The sequence below is a fragment of the Daphnia magna genome, unplaced genomic scaffold, assembly GCF_020631705.1.
Source record: "Daphnia magna isolate NIES unplaced genomic scaffold, ASM2063170v1.1 Dm_contigs083, whole genome shotgun sequence".
In the NCBI taxonomy this organism is placed as follows: domain Eukaryota; kingdom Metazoa; phylum Arthropoda; class Branchiopoda; order Diplostraca; family Daphniidae; genus Daphnia; species Daphnia magna.
The window spans coordinates 198,919-210,286 of record NW_025533121.1 but is presented as its reverse complement, the minus strand read 5'-3'; positions in this window follow the sequence as shown (position 1 = coordinate 210,286).

The following is an 11,368-nucleotide window of genomic DNA, read 5'->3' as shown; positions in this document are numbered from 1 at the left end:
GAATTGGTGGTTGTATGAAGGGTGTTGGAACACATTCTATGGAGCTGTGAACAACACAATGAATTGGTGGTTGTTTGAGGGATGCAAAAAGGAACAGTCTCTGAAAAGTGCTGGAACGCAGCCGATGGCTGTTGAGAGACCAATCAATTGGTTGTTGTTTGAGGGATACAAAAAGGGAACAGTCTTAAGGGTGTTGGAACTCAGACAATGGAGCTGTTGGGAAGCAAATAAATTTGTGGTTGTTTGAAGGATGCAAAAGGGAACGGTATCTGAAAGGTGTTGGAATGCTGTCAATGGAGCTGGTGGGAGTACAATGAATTGGTGCTTGGTTTAAGGGATGCAAAAGGGAACGGTCTCTTAATATTGTTGGAACGCAGTCAAAGAAGCTGTCCAGAACACAATGTTATAGTGGTTGTTTAGGGGCTGCAAAAGAGAACGGTCTCTTAAAAGTGTTGGAACGCAATCAGTGGAGCTGTTGGGAACAAAATGCAGTGGTGGTTGTTTGAGGGGTGCAAAAGGGAACAGTCTCTTAAAGGTGTTGGAACCCAGTCACTGGAACTGAGAACAACATAATGAATTGGTGGTTGTTTGAGGTATACAAAAGGGAACGGTCTCTCAAAGGTGTTGGAATGCAGTCAATGAAGCTAATCAGAATACAATTAATTGGTGGTTGTTTGAGGGATGCAAAAGGGAACGGTCTCGGAAGGGTGTTGGACAGCAGTCATTGGAGCTGTTGAGAACGTAAAGAATGTGTAATTATTGATTGATGCAAATGGGAACGGTCTCTAAAGGGTGTTGGAACGCAGTCAATGGAGCCGGTGAAAAAACAATGAATTGGGGCTTGTTTGAGGGAAGCAAAAGGGAACGGTCTCTGAAAGGAACTGTCAAGAATCTAATGAATTGGTGGTTGTTTGAGGGATGCAAAAGGGAACGGTCTCTGACAGGTGTTGGAACGCAGTCAATGGAACAAACTGCAATGGTGATTGTTTGAGGGATGCAAAAGGGAACGGTCTCTTAAGTTTGTTGGAAAGCAGTCAATGGAGGTGATGAAAACACAAAGAATAGGTGGTTGTTTAAGGGATGCAAAAGGGAACGGTCTCTCAAAGGTATTGGAATGAAGTCAATGGAGCTGGTAAGAACTCAAGGAGTTTGGGGTTGTTTGAGGGATATAAAAGGGAACGGTCTCTTAATTAGTTGTAAATACTCAATGAATTGGTGGTTGTTTGAGGGATGCAGAAGGGAACAGTCTCTGAAAGGTGTTGTAATGCAGTCAATGGAGCTGGTGGGAATGCGAAGAATTGGTGCTTAGTTTACGAGATGCAAAAGGGAACGGTCTCTTAATATTGTTGGAACACAGTCAATGGAGCTGTTGAGAACACAAAGAACAGGTGGTTGTTTGAGGGATGCAAAAGGGAACGGTCTCTTAAAGGGGTTGGAACTCAGTCAAAGGAGCTGTTCAGAACCCAATGAATTGATTGTTGTTTGAGGGATGCAAAAGGGAACAGTCGCTAAAGGGGTTGTAAGAACTCAAGGAATTAATGGTTGTTTGAGGGATGCAAAAAGGAACGGTCTCTGAAAAGTGCTGGAAAGCAGCCATTGGGGCTGTTGAGAACCCAATGAATTGGTGGTTATTTGAGGGATGCAAAAAGGACCGGTCTCTGAAAAGTGCTGGAACGCAGCCAATGGAGCTGTTGAAAACACAATGAAATGGTACTTGTTTGAGGGATGCTAAAGGGAACGTTGTCTTAATTAGTTGTAAGTACTCAATGAATTGTTGGGTGTCTGAGGGAAGCAGAATGGAACGGTCTCTGAAAGGTGTTGGAATGCTGTCAATGGAGATGGTGGGAATACAATGAATTGTTGCTTGGTTTAAGAGAAGCAAATGGGAGCGGTCTCTTAAAAGTGTTGGAACGCAGTCAGTGGAGCTGTTGAGAACAAAATGCAGTGGTAGTTGTTTGAGGGTTGCAAAGGGGAACGGTGTCTTAAAATTGTTTGAACGCAGTCAAGGAGCTGTCGAGAACAAAATGCAGTGGTGGTTGTTTGAGAGATGCAAAAGGGAACAGTCTCTCATTGGTGTTAGAATGTAGTCAAAGGAGCTGGTGAGAACACAATGAATTGGTGCTTGTTTTAAGCAATGCAAAAGGGAACGGTCTCTGAAGGGTGTTGAACACAGTCAATTGGGTTGGAAAGAACACAATGAATGTGTGGTTGTTTGAGGGATGCAAATGAGAACGATCTCTGAAAGGTGTTGGAATGCAGTCAATGGAGCTGTTAAAAAAACAAAGAATATGTGGTTGTTTGAGGGATGCAAAAGGGAATGGTCTCTGAAATTTGTTGGAATGCAGTCAATGGTGCTCATAAAAAGACAAAGAATTGGTGGCTTGAGTTGAAAGAAGCAAAAAAACAGTCTATAACAGTTTGTTATTGTATATATAATTATTTCAAATGTGAATAATGAAATAGTTGTAATAGTAGTAGTTGAGGGCGTTGAAAAATGTACGCTGATATTGCGGTTGAAGGCGGCCACGTTGGCAAAGACGTGGAGATAAAGTGCGGAATGCAGTGTTGGGATGGGCTACAATGAAAAATCACGTGACCGGCCTGCTACCAATGGCAGCGTGCGCTCACAGGATATTTTTCGGACAAACACACAGACAGATACACAAACAAATTCCGCCCACAAATACCCCTTTCGCTTTTATAAAGATAGGAGATTGGTGGATATAAAAAAATTATAGTGCAAACCTCCATTTTTGGAAAACCCGAAAATAGTGGGGTTGAATGGACCCTCGTTTGTTTTGAATAAAATAATCTGTCATTCTTTTTATATACAATTAATAAAAAACTTTTTTTGTATTTTAGTATTAAATTCTAAATAAAAATATCACTTTATGTGTAAAAAGTTACATAAATCTGCTTTCTTGTTAAATTATCGTAATGGGGCTGATTGGTTGATGGAGGATGGTTCTATTAATTATCGATCTCATTAAAAAAATAGATTGATTTCTAAGAACCTCCCATTTTAAAACAAACCCAGGAGCAATCTGTATTCTGAACATGGCCTTCGTGAAAAACGGCATTCCAATTGTTGAAAATTTTTTTTCACCCTTCGCTTATCAATTAATACATTTTATTTTCAACCAAACGTCTATTCAGCTCCTCCCATAACTCCTCCCCTTCAGTTTAGCGAACACTGCCAAACAACCCCGTAGGTGTCAGGGCCAACTTACCCCAAATTTCTTTGAAAATAAACTTAAAGTTTCTAGAGAAATAGGACACTAAGTAGAATTAAGATTAGTGTTGAAAAATGTAGAATAAAATTTTCTACAAGTGTTACTATTTTTTTAATTTTTTATCTTATTTACACTGAAAAACTATCTTAAAAATAAAAATAAAAAATTTAACAATTTCAGATACCTGTTTTTAAATTTCTTTCTTATTAAACAACAAAGGCATTTTAACTAACGAAAATTCATCCCCCTAAGTTTTTGGCATTTGCAATAAACAAGTGCAAAAATTTTTTTTTAAACAACAGGTTTTTGAATAACATAAAAAAACCATTCAACCCCAAAGTCCAAGCAGCCCCGGTCTCCCCTACGTGTGTCGATTGCCAAACAAAAAAAAAGCCTAAATGAAAACCCGGAGGGTTATTGCGAACAGTTCAAGCACAGGAGCCATTCGAAAAAGTAGGCATCGATCTGATCGGTTCTTTCCCTATTTCTCGGTCGAAGAATAAACATGTAATAGTAGCTGCGGACTATTTGACCAAATGGGTCATAGCGCAACCAGTAACTCACGCCAAGATGGGGGACCTAGTAGATTTTTTTCGTCCGACGTGTTGTGCTACAGCATGGGGCTCCTTATTTTCTCATCTCTGACCGGGGAAAGTGTCTAATGTCTGAGTTGGCCGAGCAATTATATAGATCCCTCCACACGAGTAATCTAGTTACGGCGGCTTACCACCACGTGGAGCGTTTCAATCATACCTTTCGCGGAAATTATTTCCATGTATGTCAGTTCATGCCATGACGACTGGGATGAGGTAATAGACTTTGTGGTGTTCGCCTATAACACCAGCCGGCAGGAGTCCACAGGGTTCTCTCCCTTTTATCTGTTATACGGAAGAGAAGCCGTGTTACCCATAGACGTCGCCCTGGGAAACAATCCAACATCCACCAGACCCGAGGAGGCGACGAGTACACGAATTCGAGATCTGGCAACTCATCTTACAAGCATCCGAGAAATCGTAAGAAGACGACTAGCCGTGGTACAGGCACGTCAAAAGAAACTTTATGACGGGCACCACAAAGAGATATCATATACTATAGTGTATGATAACTCTTGTGTTCAAATCCAGGTAGATCCACATCTAGACTTCGGAAAATTTTAAATTTTGGGGTAAAATTTTTCAACAGCAGGAGACAGGGAACTGTAAAGTGATAATGAAAACAAACATGATAAATTGCCGAGTGTTTAAGTGTGTACCGAACCCAGATCATAGCTCTATGGGATATCCACCATAAAAAGGCGAGTGTGATAGGGGGCCCAGCCGCCCGATCTCGTGATTATAAAAGATTAATCATTTCAAGACCGCGAGAACACAGTTCTTCGGCGGGACAGCCGATCCTAGAGGGAGAGACTCAATAGGGCCATGAAGGAGTTTTTGCCAATCGGGTTTCTCATTTCGGGGCTCGGGTGGGGCATTCGGCTCTCGGGGTAAAATCGGAGTGTAAAATCGGGGTTGCAACCCCGATTGCAATCAATCGATTTACGTAAAAACATAATTGATCGAGAAAAAATCGATTATTATGATAAAATCGGGGAGTTTGGCCCGATTGCCCTGATCACAAACCCGAATCAACTTGAAGTTTGAACCCAGAAGAGAACTACACTGGTACAGATAGGCCAATGATGCCGCTTTTTAAATGTTGCGCCTTACTCCGCCATTTTTGCTAAAGACATCGGAGCAATCAGGGTAACCTCGTTTTCTGCCCCGCCCCAACCCGGCTGACGAAATGGCACCCAGATTTAGCCCCGAATGTCTTTTTTCGGGACGGGACGGTTAACCCGATTTGAGCTAATCGGGGCTGATCGCTAGGTATGGTGCTAGCATGCACCACTGAATTGCGAGATGGTGCAACTCAGCTTCCGCTGAAGGTCTATACGTAAAATATTATAAAATTGGAGTCGTTAAATGGCAGACAAAATAAGCAACATTCTCAGAAAGAATGAATTTTTAATACCATTCCATTTTTTCGCAAAATTTTGTGTTTAATATTACTAATATTACACACAAGTAATATTACTATTATTTGGAGTAATAGTTATTTCATCAGATATTTTTTATATAGAAAATTCCAGTGTTCTGTCCAATAAAAAAAAACTTTATTCGTTTTGTCAACGAATACGAATAAGCAGTAAAAACGAATACGAATAACGAATAACGAATAACGAAAAAAGGACGTTTTATTCACGAATACGAATAATATTCGAAAAATTCATAAATTTTTGATTAAAATATCCAGATTCATAGACCCCTGGTTGCTTCAACATGGCTATTTTTTGTCTCAGAAAAGGGGTACCCTCTTGAGGGAACACAACGAGGAATTCTCATACGAAAAAACGAGGATTTTAGGGCGGAGCGAAAGAGTAATTTTCCGCATGGTGCGAGCGCCATCTGGCTACAAAATGAGTCTCTGCGTGGGGTGAACACCAACACACCCGCAAGAGGCGCTCTCATCGGGTGGAAAACGTCTAGTGTTAAAATCCACCAAGTTTACTTGGGGAATTTTCATTATTGGAAGCATTAGACCGATTATTGATGAATTTTCATTTTCTTGAAATGATGGTATGCATGGTTTTAGTTATTATATAATGTTATTAAAATTTTTTAAATTCATGTTTTCAAATACATTACATAATTTCAAGATTTTTAAAAGAAAAAGCATAATAGGTATTTCATCAAATCGGAAGGAAAATGCTTTACATAATGGTGGTAGCGATTTTTTGAACTTAACCACAACGTGAGAAGATGTTAATCGTGGCGGGCATAAAATTTTGCACACACCAGTGAAATCACCAACTGTCCCTGTGTTAAGTGGACCATGTAGCATCTCACAACCCTGTTTGAAAACCTGCCAACGCTGTGTCCCGAGCAAATGGTGAAGGCCAGTTGAAAAACAGCAATAAACAAGAGAAAACTGACTCGCTCATCTCTGACCATCCTTAGCATTTATATTCCCAGCTGTGATCTTACTCCTTGGATAGATTACTACATTGGCGACGAAGATTTTTAAACCCGAAAGCGTGTTTTTGAGATTGGTGAACATCTCGTCTGAACTCAGTGAATTTAGGGTGCAGTGAGCTCTGGTACCCTCAAACGCGTGATGCACCATCATGGCGTTCGCCCTGCCATCATTCCCGCCATTCGACATGAGTGAAGATCAATCATCAGTTGGATTTCGTTGGGAAAAATGGTTTGTTCGTTTAAATGTTGCAAGTTTGCAAATTTTCTAACTGCCCTCAACATCACAGACGACGCATGAAAAAAAGCTCTGCTTCTTCACTATGGTGGGGAACGAGAATTTGAATTCTTCAAAACTCTAGACTCAAATGTGCGAGTACTAACTCCTGCCACGGCCACAACCGCCGCGGTGAACGAAACCATCAACGATGCAGCATTGTGTGTCCTAAACAACCATTTTATCCCAAGAGTGAACACTGAATGTTCACTTTTAGCCAAACACGACAACTAGAAGACGAGACCATTGACGTGATTCAAACTCGCCTACAACAAATGGCACGGAACTGTTGATTCACAGATAAGGAAATGGAAGTAAAACCCCAACTAACCATCAGCTACACATCGACCGAACTCGAAGAAAGATACTAGAGAAGCCAACGTTTACACTTGATGTGGTCCCCAGCAAAGCCAGAGCTCTAGTAGCAGCCGCCACTCAGGCCGATAAGATGGAAAAGGAGACAGAGCAAACAACCTTTGCCATAAAGCACAACGGCTCCACTCGAAACGGTCCCAAACGCCAGGAAGATGAAACCCAACAAGAAACGAACAATAGGCCAAAAAAACCCACAGAAAACCGTAGTTGTACATTTCTGCACGTGGCGGCAAGTTTCAAAAAAACCTATCCTGATGTCCTGCTCGTTTTCATCAATACCAAAACTGTCTCAATATAAACCACTTCGAAAAACTCTGTCGCTCACCACGCAGGGTGAGACCAAACCAAACCAAGGGTGGTATCTACAACTACAAACCAAGACCTTTCACCTAGCAGCGGGGAAAGGATCCGAATCAAAACAGACAGAACAAGCAAATACAAACGTCGTAGAGGCATCGGACTCGGAATCTGATGACGAATTTACATATCAAGTCATGACTCAGGGCCTCAAAAACTCTCGATATGAAGTGTCCATCGACAACGCCAAAGTTTTAATCATCGCTGACTCTGGCTCCACAGTCACCCTTCTAAACCAAAATGGTTATCACAGCCTAGGAAGACCGGCCCTGGTACCCACATCAGTCAAGATATTCACCTACAACTAAAAAAAACCCCTGCCCATCCAAGGCTCACTGCAACGCACTGCCGTGGGGACGGCCTACATTTGTCGATGAGACAGTGGAAACCTCCTGAGCGGAAAACTAGCCAACCAACTCGGACTAATACACATGGCCAATGAAGTTTCAATTCTCGACGTTGGGGACGCCTCTAAGGAAAAAGCATAATTTCCCAAACTATTCACCGGCATAGGAAAGCTTAAAGACTTCTCTGTTAAACTTCACATCGATAGATCTGTCAAACACTCACAGGAGAATTCTGCTTCATATTCGTCAAGCTGTTGAAAAAGGATTGTAGAATTTGTTTAAAATTGAAATTGGACAACATTGAGCCAGTAGATGTCTTACATAACACCGTGGGTATCACCAACAGTGGTCACCACGAAACCACCAAATCCAAAGATAAGGATTTGTGTGGACATGACCGAAGCAAATAAGGCCATTCAAAGGGAACGCCACACCACGCCGAGACTAAACGACATATTATTATAATTAGACGGAGCGGTAATCTTTTCAGCATTGGATTTTACCCACGGATATCATCAACTGGAGCTCGACGAGAAAAGTCCCTTCATTACCACGTTTTCGACTCATGTAATCTCATCTTTGGCGTTATAAACGTCTCTTCTTGTGTGTCAACTCAGCCGCGGAAGTATTCCAAAATGTGATTCGACAAACACTCACGGCCTTGGACAGTGTCAACAACGTCAGTGACGACATCATTGTATTGGGAAAAAAACACAGAAGAACATGGCCGTCGCCTAAATGCGGTGCTATCAAAGCTCAATCATGCAAACATAACCATGAACGAGGTAAATTGCCGTTTTCGCCAAACCAAAATCAAATTTTATGGGTTCGTATTCTCTCGGGAGAGCATCCAGGCTGACCTCGACAAGGTAGCAGCAGTACTATCGCTCGACACACAGGAATTGTGCGAAGTAGTAAGAAGCTTTTTGGGAATGGAGAACTATAATTGCGATTCATCCCGGGATTCGCCGACATCACAGCGCCTCTGAGAGAACTAACAAAAAAGGACGCAAAATTTTCAGTGGACGGCCGATTGTGAGGCATCCGTCAATACCATCAAAGAGCTTCTAGCAAACGAACCTATTCTCGCTATATGAACACCAACATTCCGTCAGAAATCATCGTTGACGCGAGCCCAGTTGGACTGGCAGCAATCCTCACACAACGATATGACGAGAACGACAGACGAATCATTCCTTTTGCTAGCAAATCACTATCCCCCACTGAACAGTGCTACCCACAACTCGAACGAGAGGTACTCGCCGTGATGTGGGGATGTCAGCACTTTTACATTGGCAACTAGGGGCGCGGGTATGCGCCATTCTTTGTGAGATTTCGTGCATTTAGAGACAAAGGCTACCTAAATTTGAATGATTTTCAAGTAGAAAAACAACGCGCCCCTAGTTGCCGCATGTATAACTATTTTTCTGATGAAAAAAAAATCAGAAAATGACACATAGCCTGCCACGGAAAAATTAATTACCAAAAAGAGATTTAAGTTTAAGCATAACAAGAGGCCGGAATGAGTAGATTACGTATTTTTACATATTAAAAGCCTAGTTAACCTTTGACAGTATTATATTTGGTATATTTTAAAAAATAATAAATAAGACACGTAGTGCCATAAGGAAGCACTGCGGAAAAACTCGCGTTCGGATACTTGTGCACTGATATGCCGGCTAGCGGCTACAAGTCATAAAAAATAAAAAAAAATTTTTTTTAGATACCTTTATCTATTATTAGGACACAAAATTATTTTCATTGACTTAAGTGGATTTTTTAATCCTTTTTATCTCAATCGCGCTAAGCGTGCTCCGTCATTTGAACCCATGCTAAAATGGTCCGAAAACGCGAAGTGTTCGGATACTTTTGGCACCTACTGTATATCTTTGGCAAACCAGTGACTGTCCTTAGTAATCACAAACCTCTAGTCACAATCTTCAACCAAAGCATCTCACATCGCAACACGGGACTAGGACGATGGAGTTTTAAACTTGTCCCCTATGACGCAACAGTTAAACACATACCCGGAGCTACCAACCCAGCAGACTACCTATCCCGACACCCAAATGCCGTCAATCAAGATACAGCTGCAACTAAGGCCGCGGAACAATATGTGAACTTCATTACAGCCGCCTCAATCTCTAAATCAATGTCCTTATCCGAAGTAAAAGAATCGTCAAAAGCCGACTCAGAAATCCAGATGGTCCATGAAATCGGGAAACTGGAAAGACTTGAAAACTTCGGCCTAATACAAATGCCGTGACCAACTAGCCGTAAGCAAAGACGGCAAGGCACTCATAAAAAGCAACAAACTTTAGTCATGAAGACTATCCTGTGTTCTTCCCAACCAACTTGGGGTAGTTTGTCCGATACAAGCGAAGTTAGAATTTCCGTGAAAGAATTTGGACGAAACATTTACCCAATTTTTGATAGTCTTCATGACTAACATCATCTTCGATTTCATGTGCACTAGAATGAAGTGCATTGCTAAAGAAAAAAGTCTCAAAATAACAGGAAACAAGAGGGTGAAAGAAAAGTCAGCGCGGAAAGCAAAAAAAAACTTTAATTAATTAACCAATTACTAATGTAACATTTGATTTTAAATATTGCGTATTATCCAAGAAACAATAACATACTACAGTGAATAAAGTTTCTGTTATTTTATTGCATTTTTATGTCCTTTTTCCCATTTATTCGCTTTGTTTCCCATACACTGGGTGCGGGTACGGTGTTCACCTTTTTGTGCAGGATACTGTACTTAAAACATACCATATTTCCAAGTTTACATTCCTTGGAAGTCTTTTACGTATGGGTAATGTCCGCTTCGCCGAGATCCCATACTCGTACCTATCTCGTCCTATTGGATAGACCTTGGACGTCATTCGGACGGAATTGGGATGTCAATGGAACAAGTGAGATGCATAATAAACGTCTTGTATACGAATAGTATCCTCATTCGTTCTAAATTTTTCCGCTGCATATAATGATGAATTTGCGGCAATCCCGCTATTTTCCATAAAATAAAGAGACTCATTAAAGTACTTACTCAATGAATTACTTACTCAAATAAAGTAATTCATCTAAAAAAACCCAAATTTATTTTATTTCTTCTGGTACAATATGAAACTCAAAATAATCAAATTAATCAATTATAATATGAAACTCAAAATAGTTTAACTTATCAGGTACAATATTGTCGCGGTTATTGAAGCCCCATGGACTAGTTGTCACGTCCGGCGCTCCTGTATCAACTATTGGCCGCAACTCTACCCGAGATGTCCGGCAGTCTTGTCAGCGGATATATCCCCCGTTAGCTGCTGTCCACAAAAGTGCGTAAATACTTGTATGTGTCCCTTACTGCCCCCCAGTCTAGTTGTAACTGTTTGTTAGTACTGTGTGTGTGTGAGCGCATCGACAGTGAGTAAAATCTATCTTAATCGCTACTTAAGTCTCAGCATTATTCCTCCGTGCTACATGGTGGAGATGCAGAACTTGTGGTAAGTCTTTGCGCTGTTTCGTTCTATTGTGCTCTAGTTGTGCGGAGGCGGGGGCTGTTGGGGGCTTCTGAGAGTCGTCGACTCAACCGGCCTGAGCGCCTTAAATTGTTGGGGTACGAAGCCACAGCAACGCCCGTGTGACGGGCGATTAGGGTGCGATAGCGCGGGTACGGCCATAAAAGTTTCTGGGGAGGTAGGTAGGACCTAGTTGTGATTAAGGGGGCGTAGAGGCGGGCAGTGGTCCGCTGCAAGGCGGTAGATAACCGCC